This window comes from Sinocyclocheilus anshuiensis, unplaced genomic scaffold (assembly GCF_001515605.1).
Source record: "Sinocyclocheilus anshuiensis isolate Anshui unplaced genomic scaffold, SAMN03320099.WGS_v1.1 scaffold124, whole genome shotgun sequence".
NCBI lineage: Eukaryota > Metazoa > Chordata > Actinopteri > Cypriniformes > Cyprinidae > Sinocyclocheilus > Sinocyclocheilus anshuiensis.
The window spans coordinates 504,337-518,363 of record NW_015554082.1 but is presented as its reverse complement, the minus strand read 5'-3'; the positions used below and the strand labels follow the sequence as shown (position 1 = coordinate 518,363).

At 36.4% G+C, this 14,027-nt stretch overlaps 1 protein-coding gene across 1 annotated transcript in view; it reads left to right on the top strand.

The window, feature by feature from the left end:
* Positions 1–6,733: 6,733 nt before the first annotated feature.
* The window catches only part of LOC107669074 (teneurin-3-like), a 119,408-nt gene continuing 112,114 nt past the window's right edge, over positions 6,734–14,027 (top strand). Inside the window, 1 exon segment of the mRNA XM_016461169.1 lies at positions 6,734–7,045. The gene's annotated coding sequence lies outside the window, so the exon portion shown is untranslated.

Here is a 14,027-nt window from a genome sequence, read left to right as displayed (position 1 = left end):
GGGGGGGGGGGTACACACAACACACGGAACAAAGTCTGACAGTTATATTTATGCAGAAATAGAGACAATTCTAAAGGGTTCACAAACTTTCAAGCAGCACTGTCTCTCTCTCTCTCTCTCTCTTCTTTACCTCTCTCACCAAGGTTCTTCTCCCCCGATAGCTCAGTTTGGCCGGATGGCCAGCTCTAGGAAGGGTTCTGGTCGTCCCAAACGTCTTCTATTTAAGGATTATGGAGGCCACTGTGCTCTTAGGAACCTTAAGTGCAGCAGAAATTTTTTTGTAACCTTGGCCAGATCTGTGCCTTGCCACAATTTTGTCTCTGAGCTCTTCAGGCAGTTCCTTTGACCTCATGATTCTCATTTGCTCTGACATGCACTGTGAGCTGTAAGGTCTTATATAGACAGGTGTGTGGCTTTCTTAATCAAGTCCAATCAGTATAATCAAACACAGCTGGACTCAAATGAAGGTGTAGAACCATCTCAAGGATGATCAGAAGAAATGGACAGCACCTGAGTTAAATATATGAGTGTCACAGCAAAGGGTCTGAATACTTAGGACCATGTGATATTTCAGTTTTTCTTTTTTAATAAATCTGCAAAAATGTCAACAATTCTGTGTTTTTCTGTCAATATGGGGTGCTGTGTGTACATTAATGAGGAAAAAAAAATAACTTAAATGATTTTAGCAAATGGCTGCAATATAACAAAGAGTGAAAAATTTAAGGGGGTCTGAATACTTTCCGTACCCACTGTATATATATATATTAATTTTAACATTCTATTCATCAAAGAATCCTTAAAATGTATCATGGTTTCCACAAAAATAATAAGCAGCACAACTCTTTTCAACACTGATAATGAAAAAATGTTTCTTGAGCACCAAATTAGTATATCAGAATGATTTCTAAAGGATCATGAGACGCTAAAGACTGGAATAATGGCTGCTGAAAATTCAGCTTTGGCATCGCAGGAATAAATTACATTTGAACAGTTATTTAAAATTGTTCTAAAATGTCAGGGTATTGCTGTTTTTGTTGTATTTTTATCATATACTGTATAAGGTGAGCATAAGACAATTTCAAAATCATTAAAAATTTTACCAACCCTCAAACTTTATATAATATATATGTATATATATTTTAAGTAGTTCTGTCAAACGATTAATCGTGATTAATCGCATCCAAAATAAAAGTTTTTGTTTACATAATATATGAGTGTGTACTGTGTATATTTATTATGTATATATAAATACAAACACATGCAAAATATATACAGTATGTATGTGTATTTATTTATATATACTTAATAAATAAACACAGTACACATACATATATCATGTAAACAAAAACTTTTATTTTGGATGCAATTAATCGCGATTAATCATTTGACAGCACTAATTTTAAAATTTGGTAATTTGTGCATTATTAAAGTGTTAAGGGAACAAATAATGAGATATTGTCTATAGCTGAACTTTTTCATCTCTCTCTCACTCACTCACTCTCTCTTTCTCTACATACAGATGCACATATATTATCAATTGCTGTGCTGCTCTTGGCTCACCATTAGACAGTCATTGAGTAACCACACTGCAAGACTACAACCAAAAATTCCTGAAATTAATCTCTGATGGCCAAAACACCTTTGCAAAATTGCACAGCGTACAGCCAGCATATGCGTGGTGCACGTGTGTGAAAATATGATTTCCCCTTAGTGTTTTAGGCAAAGAGATAGATTATTCACTCACACTTACTCTCAAAATCATTTCTGTCTGGTTTGCATCTCAGTTTTTCTTGCTCTTTCACACACTTGATCTCTTATTCATTCACTCACTCACTCACTTACCCGCTCATTCGTTCAGTTACTCATCTACGCACACATACACACACTGGGCAAAAGAGGCTGGATATAATCAATCATTTTGGAGAAAATCACAGCACGCAATCTCCTCTGCTCAAACCAGCATAAATGTGGTATTAGGGACACGAGTGTCATTGGCTTGATGAATCACCAGAGGACTAACGATTATGGAGATCACTATTGACTGGTCATACATCTCCATGGCTTTCAGATTCATGCTTGGAGATCGTGGCATAGACACAAGCATTCTCTGCTTTTATTCCTGCAAGCTTTTCTTACGAGTGTCCTGGTTGAATGATGGTAGGTGGTTGCACATTACAAAGTTTTGACATAGGTGACTTTTCTCTTTTTAGCAGTCTTAAATCCGTAGGTTTGGGGATAATTCTTCGAATGATCCAAACTTGGACGTTTAATAGACTTGCAGCTTCATCTAATTAGAATATACAGTTTCACAGTGAACAGAATAAGCCTCAACAGTATGTAGCTCATCAATGGCCAAGTTTTTGGAAACACTGTCACCTCAGATGAAGCAATTCCTCTTGTTAACCACACTATTTGGAAGGTTACTCTGTACCATGGTGAGTCTTTGGAAGTCATCTAGAGACATCAGACTTAATTAGGAAACTGATTCTGTGAAATGCCACTTCAAGGTCACTTTAAAATTCATCAGTATTTTCAAACACGTAAATTGTTCACTGATGTGCCACTGTGTATGACTGTGTGTCACCTATTCAAATAGTTTTTCTCCCATACTTTTGTGATCTTTAAATACCATTTTGCTTATCAAACAAAGGCTTTTGTCACACTTTATGGTTGTGAAGTGAATGTTCAAATACTATAAAGGTAGTGGCAGAACTGTTGTTGTTTGATGTAAAAAAAATTATCAAAACTACATTAACAAACAGGGGAAGTACATACTGTATACATGTATACAACTTTATGCCCATCAATCCATGCATTCACCAAACTGCTTGTTCTACTCTCAAAAGTTTGGGATCAGTGAAATGTTGTTTGCTTGTTTTTTTTTTTTAAAGAAACTAATACTTTTATTCTGCAAAGACACATTAAATTGATCAAAAGTGCCCAGGTGAAAAAAAACCCCACCATGAATATGAACTAAAATGTGCTTTTAACATACTCTCTCTGTGTTAAAAAAGTAAAAAATACCATGTATGAAAGTGTATGAAAGATGGGTTCAAGTGTACCACAAGTGGTAACTAAATACATGTTTAAATACAGAGATAGTATGTTAAAAGCTCATTTTAGTTCATATTCATGGTGTCTCAAAATAACACAGTTGAGTACACTTAGATGTTCTTAAGATTATCTTAAGAAGAACTAAAGAATACTTTTTAGTATATTAAGTATAAAATTAGTATGTGAAAATAGAGCACTTTAAGTACATTATAGAAGTGTACTTTTTTCACCTGGGTGACTAATGACATTTATAATGTTACAAAAGTTTCTATTTCAAATAAATTCTGTTCTTTTAAACTTTATATTTATTAAATAACCTGGAAAAAAAGTTTCCACAAAGATATTAATCAACAAACCTGTTTTCAACATTAATAATACTAAGAAATGTTTCTTGAGCAGCAAAGCAGAATATTAGAATGATTTCTGAAGAATCATGTGACACTGCGACTGCAGTAATGGCTGCTAAAAATTTGCCATCACAGGAATAAATTACATTTTAAAATTTATTAAAACATCTATTTTGCATGGTAACAATATTTCACAATATTACTCTTTTTTTACTGTTAGGATCAAATAAATAGAGCCTTGGTGAGTATAAAAGACTTCTTTTAAAATCATGAAAAAAACCCAACATAAATTGCAGATGCTAAATTTGGATCTGGTCTAATGTGATCTGATTAGGTTTGAAATACAACCACAGCAACAGCGAATACAAAAGTAAGAGTAAAATCAGCTCTTCTCTTTTAGCAGTTAAATTTGGTATATTCCTCCTCTGAGAGTAACCCGAACAGAGTGCAGCTCCTCATTTTCCCTCATGGACCGTAACTCTTTGCCCTTAAAATCGTTTTGCTGTTTACCACCTCAGATACTGTTGTACATTGAAATAGAAGGTGACATACATAGTAAGATTCATTGTCAAGTTCAGTTAAGTTGACTGGTGGCCATCCATTCACATGGATCCAGGCAGGATGCTGATAACACTACTATTCAGAGCCGAATGTAATGATGCATATATTTTGATTGAATGCTTATAAAGGTGGGCAATTTTAGTATTTGGATCAGTGAATAGTCATTCAGTAAACTTCATCTCTGTATCTTGTACACCACCTTTGTTACGACAGAAAAAGAGAGATTATTATGTATATCCTCACTGATTTCCCTGTCTAAACATTCGTATCAGAGGCCCACAAGCATCTAGCATTTTTCTCAGCTATATCAAGGAACAGCTACTGTATGTCTAGAGGATAACCCTTATATTGCAATCAATGGAAATGATATTTTGTTTGAATACTGTATGTGCATGTACCACCCTCAGATTCCATGTCCAAATCGTTTGTTTTCAAACAGACAGATGTGCCCTCATCTAATATGAGAAATGACACTGTTACTCATCCCCACTAGAGGGTACAAATGAGTCCAGCAGTGGTAAAGTGATGGATTAGCTGGAAAAAGAGACATTTAGTACTGTCCCAGAAATTGTGTTTCGAGGATTTGGGCAGACCGTATTCAGAGCAATGTTTGCAGAAGGTCTGTTGAAGAATTAGAGTTTGACGGGAGCAACCACTGTTTACAATGCTTGTTATAAAGTTTAATATGAAAAGCTGTAGGTTTGAAATCTGAATTGGTGACAAATATGTTTATTGTGACATGTTTACTGCCAGTAAGAAGCAAAGCGTATTTTAAGTAGTCAAATTTCAGTCAATTCCAAATATTAGTATATTGTTTTATATGATCAACATTACAATCACATGAAAAGCCCTTCAACAAGGTATATTTCAAAATTACGAGTATATAATTCTTAATAAAATCTTTGAGCAAAAAAGTTTCATTGACATGGTGTGAAGAATGACATACTTACATAATGAGTAAACTGATCAATTTTGGACCAGCTCGGCTCCTCTGCAGATAGAAGCGTATCACTTTTTTGTTGTTGTCCTTCAGTTGCAGTATAAGGTAGAGAACTGATCAAGCTGGCTTTCATGCAGATAATGGCACTTCCTGTTGGGAGAGAGTTTGATGTTTGGCGTGGAGACTTGGATACAAAGCTCTGGTGAGTGGAACAGCTTGCCTTGAGAGATAACTCCATCTCAGCATGAGGTCTGAGGCTGGGACACAGGAGGAGGGTGAGGAGAGCACTACCGCTCCCCCTGCTGAGTCCAAAACCTCTGGACTCGAACTCTCGATTCTGTTCTCGCTGGACTCCATGACATGCAAAGGGCGAGTGAAGATAAAAGAGTAATTCAGAGAAAGAATGAGGAGATAAAAGTGCAGTTTGTAATGGAAAAGAAAAGAGCTGAAAAGAATATGAGGAGAAAGAAGAATGAATCTGAGAAAAAGATGGCTAGACGGGTGTGGGGGAGGAGAAATGGGGGCGACCGAAGGGAAAACAAGAGATATCGGAAAGCGAAAAACAGAGGAGGGCAAAGGGAAAGACAGACGCCTCAAGCTCTCTTTCGAGTGGGATTAAGTAGCTGGGGCTTTTGTAATTAATGATCTTCATTCTTCACACACAGCTTCTGTGAGAGCTGTCATTTCACAGCCGTCAAAGTGTGATTCATATGCCATGTGCTTTTCACATCAGCTCTTTGATGAAAGCCAAAAGGCCCTCTAATGTCCTCTAAGCAGGGACAACTACATGAAAAATGCCAGTCTTTGCGGAGACGATACCACATAGAAACCTCACCATCTGTACTGCTAACTAACTGATCAACTAAAGCAAAATTAGCTTTTATTTGAAGAGAATCCAGTCAATTGCCATTAGGCAAGTGCAAATTCATGATGATTGTTTTAGTTATGACCAAATCACATGCAATATCACAATCTCCATCTCACATGCAATATCACACTCTCCATCTCAAAACAGTGGGTTTTTAGTAGATTGTTGAATGTATGTTGGGTCTTAATGGGAAGTACTTTAACCCTCATGATCAGTTTGGGTTCTGACAGACGCCCAAGGCCATTTTGCTATAGCTTGAAAAATATACTTATCATTCAAGCATCAGACCACATAATGTTTTCCCGTAAGAACTGGTAATAAAGAAACTTCAACTTGCCGCAATTGGCCTCCATGAAAAATGTTTCCTTACTTATGTCTGGGGTTTCATAGAACCATATAAAATATGAATGCGGTGAGTTTTCACATAAGATTCTTTGTGTATGCACTGTAAACAGGCACTTATTTATTTATTTTTTATTTTATTTTTCTACAATATGTTTTTGTTGCAACAAGGTTAGGCTACTGAAATAGCAACGAGGACTGATTGTGTTTTTCTCTCTGGCCTATACGTTTGTGATAAGGCAGAGGAACATAACATAAAATGTAAAATAGGGTTAATATTATTATATTTACAAGCATAAACCAATAAATCCCAAAACAGAATATGAGGGTTAATAAAACAAGTACGTAATTGTCATTAGAAGTCTGTGATACCAGTAAGTTTCCATCCATTTATGAAGATTAAGGTTCTTGTGGAAAATGCACACTTAAATATAAATAAGAATGAAAAAGAAAACAAGGTTTGTTCAGTTCTTGTCGCATTCCGCGATGCTCTGGGTCCTCGTGCTGTTAATGACACTGTCTCACTAGTATCGCGCGGATCCCGCGCAAACGACCCGTCCTCTCATCAGCACCGCAGCGCGCGCACACACAGGGAGACCAGAGGAGTGGTACAGTCCTTGGCTCCATCACATGTGTTTCTGACACAGCTAGAACTAATGCTTCTGGACTTTGTGCCTCTGGGTTCGCCGGGTCCAGGTCGTTGTCTCGTAATTTAGACAGTGTGTGTGGCTGGTCGCTTGCGGAGGAATTTCCCTGCGCTCGAGAGCACAGTGTGTGGGAGACGCGGGAAGGCGTGACTACGGGAAATTTATCGTCCTAACCGTTATTTTACCTCACCTTACAGCTGCTGCTTTTAATAAGTTTGGATACCTACTGTAAAGTTTTTATTCATCTCGTTCCACTACAATGGGGATCTAAGCCGAATTTTACGAGGTAAGAAATTATATGAGACACATAGAGTCAGGTTACTTTTGGTTAATGTTGTCATAACTTGTTAGTAATAGCAGTCGGTTAACGTGTATGTTGGGGAATTATACAGAGATACCACTGTTTTTTTAAATAAATAAATGTACAGCCTTTCAAGTAGGCTAGAGAGTATTTTATTGACCCGTTTGCAGCTGTAATTTGCAAGTTGAAATACTCAGCGTCCTCATACACTTTAATGGCATTGAATTCCGCCCAGCTGTACAGGAAATAGCCAGACACAAATTTACAGCATTTTGCAACCTTGGGATTAGCATTATATTGGAAAACGTGAATAGGATAGTTTCGGAGTGGACTGAGGAGCTGTCCTACGCCCCACAGCCTCTTTCTGTACTTGACATGCCATGCAAATGTTTGCAAATGTAATCGAGCACAAACAGGTAGTTAACCATCTATCTTCAGTGCATAAAACCATGGTCCGGATTATGGGGGTACCATAGGGCTTGAACTCCCCCAAAGGAAGTCAAAAGTTTGGGGTGGTCTTAAGTTAGCCTTTTTTTTTTTCCATACAAAAACGGTCTCAATAGAGTTTTTAGTAGCCTAATGATACGAAGTTCGACATGGGACAAGTTAGTCAGAGCACATATTTTGCCAACTGTAGTGAACAAAACCTGCGTTCGATAGCCTATTGCGCTCAGTTTCGGGCGGTAAGTCGATAGGCTAACTAAATCACTCATATTATGTATCATTTTTAATTTTTAATTTTAATTTTTAACTTTCTTTAAGATATATATTACAAATACGTCACAAAACATTTGGTGTTGTGTTTAAAAATGTTTGGATTTGTTGTGTTTTTCTCTCTGATTGGTGCCACTAGCACAGTTAGCTAAACACCAAGTTACGAACTCGCGAGGCAGTTTCCACAGACTGAGCTTCATAAATTCCCTTTTGGGTAATTTTACATATGCATAAAATATAAAAATATTTCCTTTAAATAACCATCTGTTTAAAGTCATTGTATAGGTGTAATTAGCACATTAAAGAAAAATCTTATTCAAATTTGGATGACCAGAAATGTTAGACTATGGCGATTTTAATACTTGTTACTTCCACAGTAGGTTATCGTATTTATTTAAATCCGTTATTCCTATCGCGCAGTTTCACCTCGCTGACCTGATGCTGGACTCGCGGAGGCTTAAGAGCCTTTAGAATCATCGATGAAACATGATAACGAGATCTCAATTACAATTACAAGACACAAGCATTACAACCATCGTTTTAATGTTCCATTTGTGTACGAGACACAGAGAATTGAGAAATTATCTTCAAAACCAGATTGCACTGGTCTAGTTAATCTGATCCTTGGTTTTTAGGCTCCTTAAAGAGGCCAGTCCATACGAGTGACTGAACCGTTCATTTGCGAGTCCAATTAAACGCGGTCGCAGTTACATTATTGTCTCAGATTACTTATACATGGAGATGAGCATATCACTAATTGAGCTCATTTGTCATCAAGGGCACTGGTGGCACAAAGCGATTTACAAGACAAAACATCATCAAATCAGTTCAACAAAGCTTATATGGACACTCATTATAGACTCAGATACAGATTATTGAACAGTTACCAAGTAAGGTATGACTAAAATTGATTTTCAAAGCTTTTTTCATTAGCATTGATTTATTCAAACCGATTCCGTTTCAGTTTTTTTGTAACGCCGACAACTCCTTAATCTGTCTCATAAAATACATATTATGATCGAAACCTCAGTTTCCACATATAATTCCACATATCCATATTTTATCCCAAAAGGCTTTTGCATGGTATGAAAAGCTAGAACTCACTGTGATACAACATGGCGGAACGAAAGAAGCACAACATCAGGATTTGTTGTGACCGAAAAGGTACTCAGTAGAGGCCTGCCATTTTGATTTGTGCTCTGATTATCTCGATCATGATACAGAAACAGTGTGTAGTTGATTCTTACATTCACATTCTCTGGATCCATAGATTCACACTCTTTTGACATGTTGAGAATAAGACAATGACGCGTTGAAGCCCAACAAATTCTCAGCCAGTTCATGTTATGATTTTACAGTTTTTGTGGCACGTTGAAAATAGAGGTCACATTGTGAACATAGACCCTTGATTGCAGAGAAAACACATGGCCGCATCATCCCCTGATTAGGGAAGAGCACACACATTGCCTGGTTGGGGGCTGAAAAAGGGAAGAGAGTGAGGGAAAAAAACAAAGCGAGAGATAAAAAACTAAATGAAAGGTCACCCATGTCAGTTGCTTATTTAGAAGATATTGTCTCTCTCATGTATCACATATTCAGGCAGAAAGAGAGTGTCATAGCCTTTTACCTTATATCAAACGGTTCAGATAACACCCAGGGCAACTAAAAAAGAAGAGAGCAGAAGTCAAGCTTCAATGAAGTGAAAGGTTGCATTCAGCCCTGCTCCATGCTTCATAAATCATGTGGCCCTCTTATTTAGTGTGTTTACTGCAGAGTAAAAAACTCGAAGTTAGTGCTTTAATATGCTGCACCATCAATGACAATTTATGACATCTTAAAATAACAAATGTTTGCAGAACTAAATCATAATGACAGGCCTCTTATATAATGTTACTGTAGTCAGTCTATTCTTTCCTTGTTCTTTCTCCAGTCTTTCCATCTGTAAATGATAATTTTATGCATTCTGCTTGTTTGAAAAATGCTCTGAAGCACTAGTCAATTCTACAGTGACATATTTGGCAGTTTATTGAGTACGAAATTCCTGGTCACTTCTTTCAATATTTGTTTATTTGCTTGAGCACTCCTGGTGAAGGTGCTTTTTTAGTCCAGCGCAGAGAGAGATAGAGTGTATAAGACTGTGTGTGTCTACGAAAGTAGTTCAGCCATCAGTGCCTATTTCAGCAGTGCTAAGCAAACAGGCACAGGTTAATGTACCCTGACAAACACACACTGCCAGCACGCCAGCCTTTGCGTATCACATTTACACTATATTTATTCTGCATAATCACAGTGGACAGACCCGATCTCTGTCGGCTTAACATTGTCCAGGTTATCACAGCCTGTAAAGGATTAATCAGATTTATCGTCTACACACATTTATTGTCCCCATATGCCATATTTTTTAAATGTGGAGGATTTGAAAATTGTCTTTGGCTGAAATCCATTTATAGCATTTGCATAAGATTTAGCCATTACATGCTTCGACTAACAAGTACACAAATAAATGCTATAACAAACAAGTCAGCCAAAAGCCGGGCACAAATACATCTTGCTCAATATTTGCTTAAAGCAAGAAAATTTAACACCTCAGAGAATTAAAGGCTAATCAATTTAAAGTCACTGTTGGAAAATCTGAGATTTTGTACTCTTTGACAGCAGTTGCAGTTACAGGATCCAACGGCCAAATTGACATCTGATTTCCCTCGTGAACTCCAGCACTTTACACCAAGACTCCAAGACTTTACACATATTGATTACTCTTTAAACTGGTGTCATTTAAAATTGGCTTGCCATTAAAGCTGGAGTGGAGGACAAATCAGGATTTAAAAAAATGCAGCGACACAAACACATGCAAAGTAAGTCTCAAAGGACTGGACTGTTTCAGCAAGAGCAAGTGTTTTTGATGGATATATGGGCTGAATACTGGTCCTTTAATGAATAAGGTGTTGCAATGAAGTTGGCATGTAGTGTTTTAAATTAGGCACTTGGTTTGTTGTTAAAGGCATGCTTGAAATTGAATCTATGTAATTTTTAATACTGGAGATTTTTTTTCCTTTTTGCTAGTATTGTTGTATATCAAATCTACTTTTATTAGCTAAAAACCAGGCATATTTCAATGTGAGACAAGCTGAAATAAATGTCAGCCAAGGTCTCTTGTGCATTGTGCCTCTGTGTGCTTATTAGCACTGAATTGTGATGGATTGCTACCTGCAGCATCTGTCTTTACATGACACTTTACATGATTTTACAAGAGCCAGTGGTGTGATGTATTGCTATTGCATTTGTATCTCAACTTTCTGTCTCTGTAGCATCTAGAAAGTGTCTGTGCATTTCTGGTCATGCATTTTGTTTCACCCTAAGGGATAAGAACATTGTGGATTGTGATTGTGTGTGTGTGCGTGAGCTGCTACAAGTCAGAGACATTCTCTGTGTGCTATAGATGTCCTAAAGTCCATGACAGACTTGGCTGCCTGCAGTACACTTTTCCAACCTCCATAACATCCTTGTTTCTTTTCCTATCAGTCTTAAATTCTCTCTCGTTCTCTTTTTCTCACTTCCCCCCATCTTCACCCGCCCTCCCACACCCCCCGCACCACTCTCCAATTTGCTGTGGAGCTCTCTTGCCTGCCTCCTGCTGTGTTGGAGGCAGCCTATGATTTGCCACAGGCAGGAAGTGCGCTGACCAGGCAATGAAACTCGCCAGTATCCTTCTTCCAAACTGCCTCAGCTCTGGAACCAAGGGATTTACATTAATGTCCTGCAGAGATGACAGTCAAAAGCTAATGCTATATATGAGAACAAAAAATCAAGAGAAAAATGGTAACGGGTATAATATGAGAAATGAGTTAGGAGATGCATGTGGCACAAATCATATTCTGTAATGAAATTAAATTGATGATTTTTTAAAAATACAGTTTAGGATGGAGTGCATTCATTTGGATTAGGATGTCTAGTGTGGTGTGATTAGGTTTGTTTGCTGCTGAATACTTGAAAAACAGCTAAGAGGAAAAGCCAATGTCACTTTATAATTTGAGGTGAAAACAATTTCAGGTGATTACTGACAAAAATGTTCCTTAAAAAAGTAATCAAAATCTGCCATGTTGAAATCAAAGTTATTTTCCCTTCAATCTTCATCTTGATATCAAGTCAAGGCAAATTGGTTTGTTAATTTGCTTTCCTCTGCTGTCACCGCATTTGCTCAGTACTGCTGAATGATTTCACCTGAGGTTTCCCCTGTCAGTTCTCTCTTTTCATTTAAGTTATCAAGTGAATGAAAACTTGGTAAGTCATCTTTAAATTTATGTAACCACAAAATGTTGCATTCTGTACAGTCTATGCATTTAGATTTACAAGACACTATGTTTATCTAAAAACCTCCATCACCTCTCAAGGGAACACTGTTGGCCATAATGCTAGCAATCAAGATGTTTTTCATTCTTGTAAACATTGTTGATCTATATTTAGGGCCCTATGATTTCTGTGATACAGAAAACGTGGACAGAATCACGGAATCCAGTCATAAAATGGAATTTACTGTTTAACGCAGAATGTCACAGAATTTGCCAAATTTTGGATGAATAAATCAAAAGTATGTTTGTTCACTTGAAACAAAATGTGATATGGAATAGTGTCTGTGAATATTAAGCTGCAAAAATACTATTTAAATTTGAATCCTGCATGTTCTGCGTGTCTCTGTATGAATGACTGGTGCAGACGCATGGTTTCGTTTACTACACACATACTGAAGCACGCATGGCACTCAGTGTTTTCCGCCTCTGCCTCTGAAATTTGGGAAAAACTAAAACGCATTTCATAGGGCCCTATATATTGAATGTATATGCACTGAATGTATGTGGATATGTGTGAAAGTATGGATAAAAGTACTGTTTTCTGTTTCTGCATGTTTCTGGATATATTCATACGCATTATATATACACAAACAGAAAACGGTACTTTTATCCATTATATTCCCTTATATTCCAAAGTGACTTATGCAGTGCTCAAAGTGCACACATTTAGATTTGAGCTGAATGTGGGAGATATGTGAGCCCAAGTTTATTTGTACAACACATTTTCTGCACGCTGGTAGTTTCAGTTTTGCTTTAAATAAATGATTTTAGGCTTGCCACTACAATTTATGCTTGCTTTATAATTTAGATTTTTTCATTCCTGTTCTATTTTGAATAGATTTGTTGTGGAGTGAGTGGAACTAAAATACATGTAGTGTTTATATTGTTTGTAAATGGTAAATTTTCTGTAAATTGGACAGATATTTTAGATCATTTCTGAATGTAATAATGTGACTTATACACAAATGTGACTGATCTATTTTTTTTTCTGTCAACAATGCATTTTTGTCCAGGTTGACTTAAATGCATGCGTACTGAATGCATGTATATATTCATAAACATGCACAAATATGATTTTCTCCCTCCTATGATGACACTCTTATGAATCATAAAGCTGCAGAAGTTATCTTCAGAACTGAGGGCGTAAGAAAAAAAAGCCCATGGCAGTGCCGTGTGAGACATTTCAGTAAAATGTTTTTTTTTTAATAAGAACCTGTGATCTCTGTATTCTGATATTGAGTGTGTTATCATGACCTATTAGGGCTGGACGATATGGCCAAAATTTATATCACGATATATTTCTTAATTTCGGTCGATACGATATAATTCCAATATCGATATGAACACTATTTATCTGAAATAAAAATCTTTTGTAACATTATAAATGCCTTTATCATCACTTTTGATCAATTTTAAGCATCCTTGCTAAATAAAATTATTAATTTCTATAATTTCCCAAAAAATGTATAAAAATTATACTGAATGGAATAGTGTATAATGTTACAAAAGCTTTTTATTTCAGATAAATGCTGATCTTTGGATCTTTCTATTCATCAAAGAATCCTGAAAAAAAAATGTACTCAACTGTTTTAAATATTGATAATCAGCAAATCAGCATATTAGAATGATTTCTGAAGAATCATGTGACACTGAAGACTGGAGTAATGATGCTGAAAATTTACCTATGTATGATCACAGGAATAAATTACATTTTAAAATAAAATAGAAAGCAATTTTAAATAGTAAAAATATTTCAAATTTTACCGTTTTTGCTGTACTTTGGATCAAATAAATGCAGCCTTGTTGAGCAGAAGAGAATTCTTAAAAAAAAAAAAAACAACATTAAAAATCTTACTGTTCAAAAACTTTTGACTGGTAGTGTAGGCTGATTATTCTTATAGATT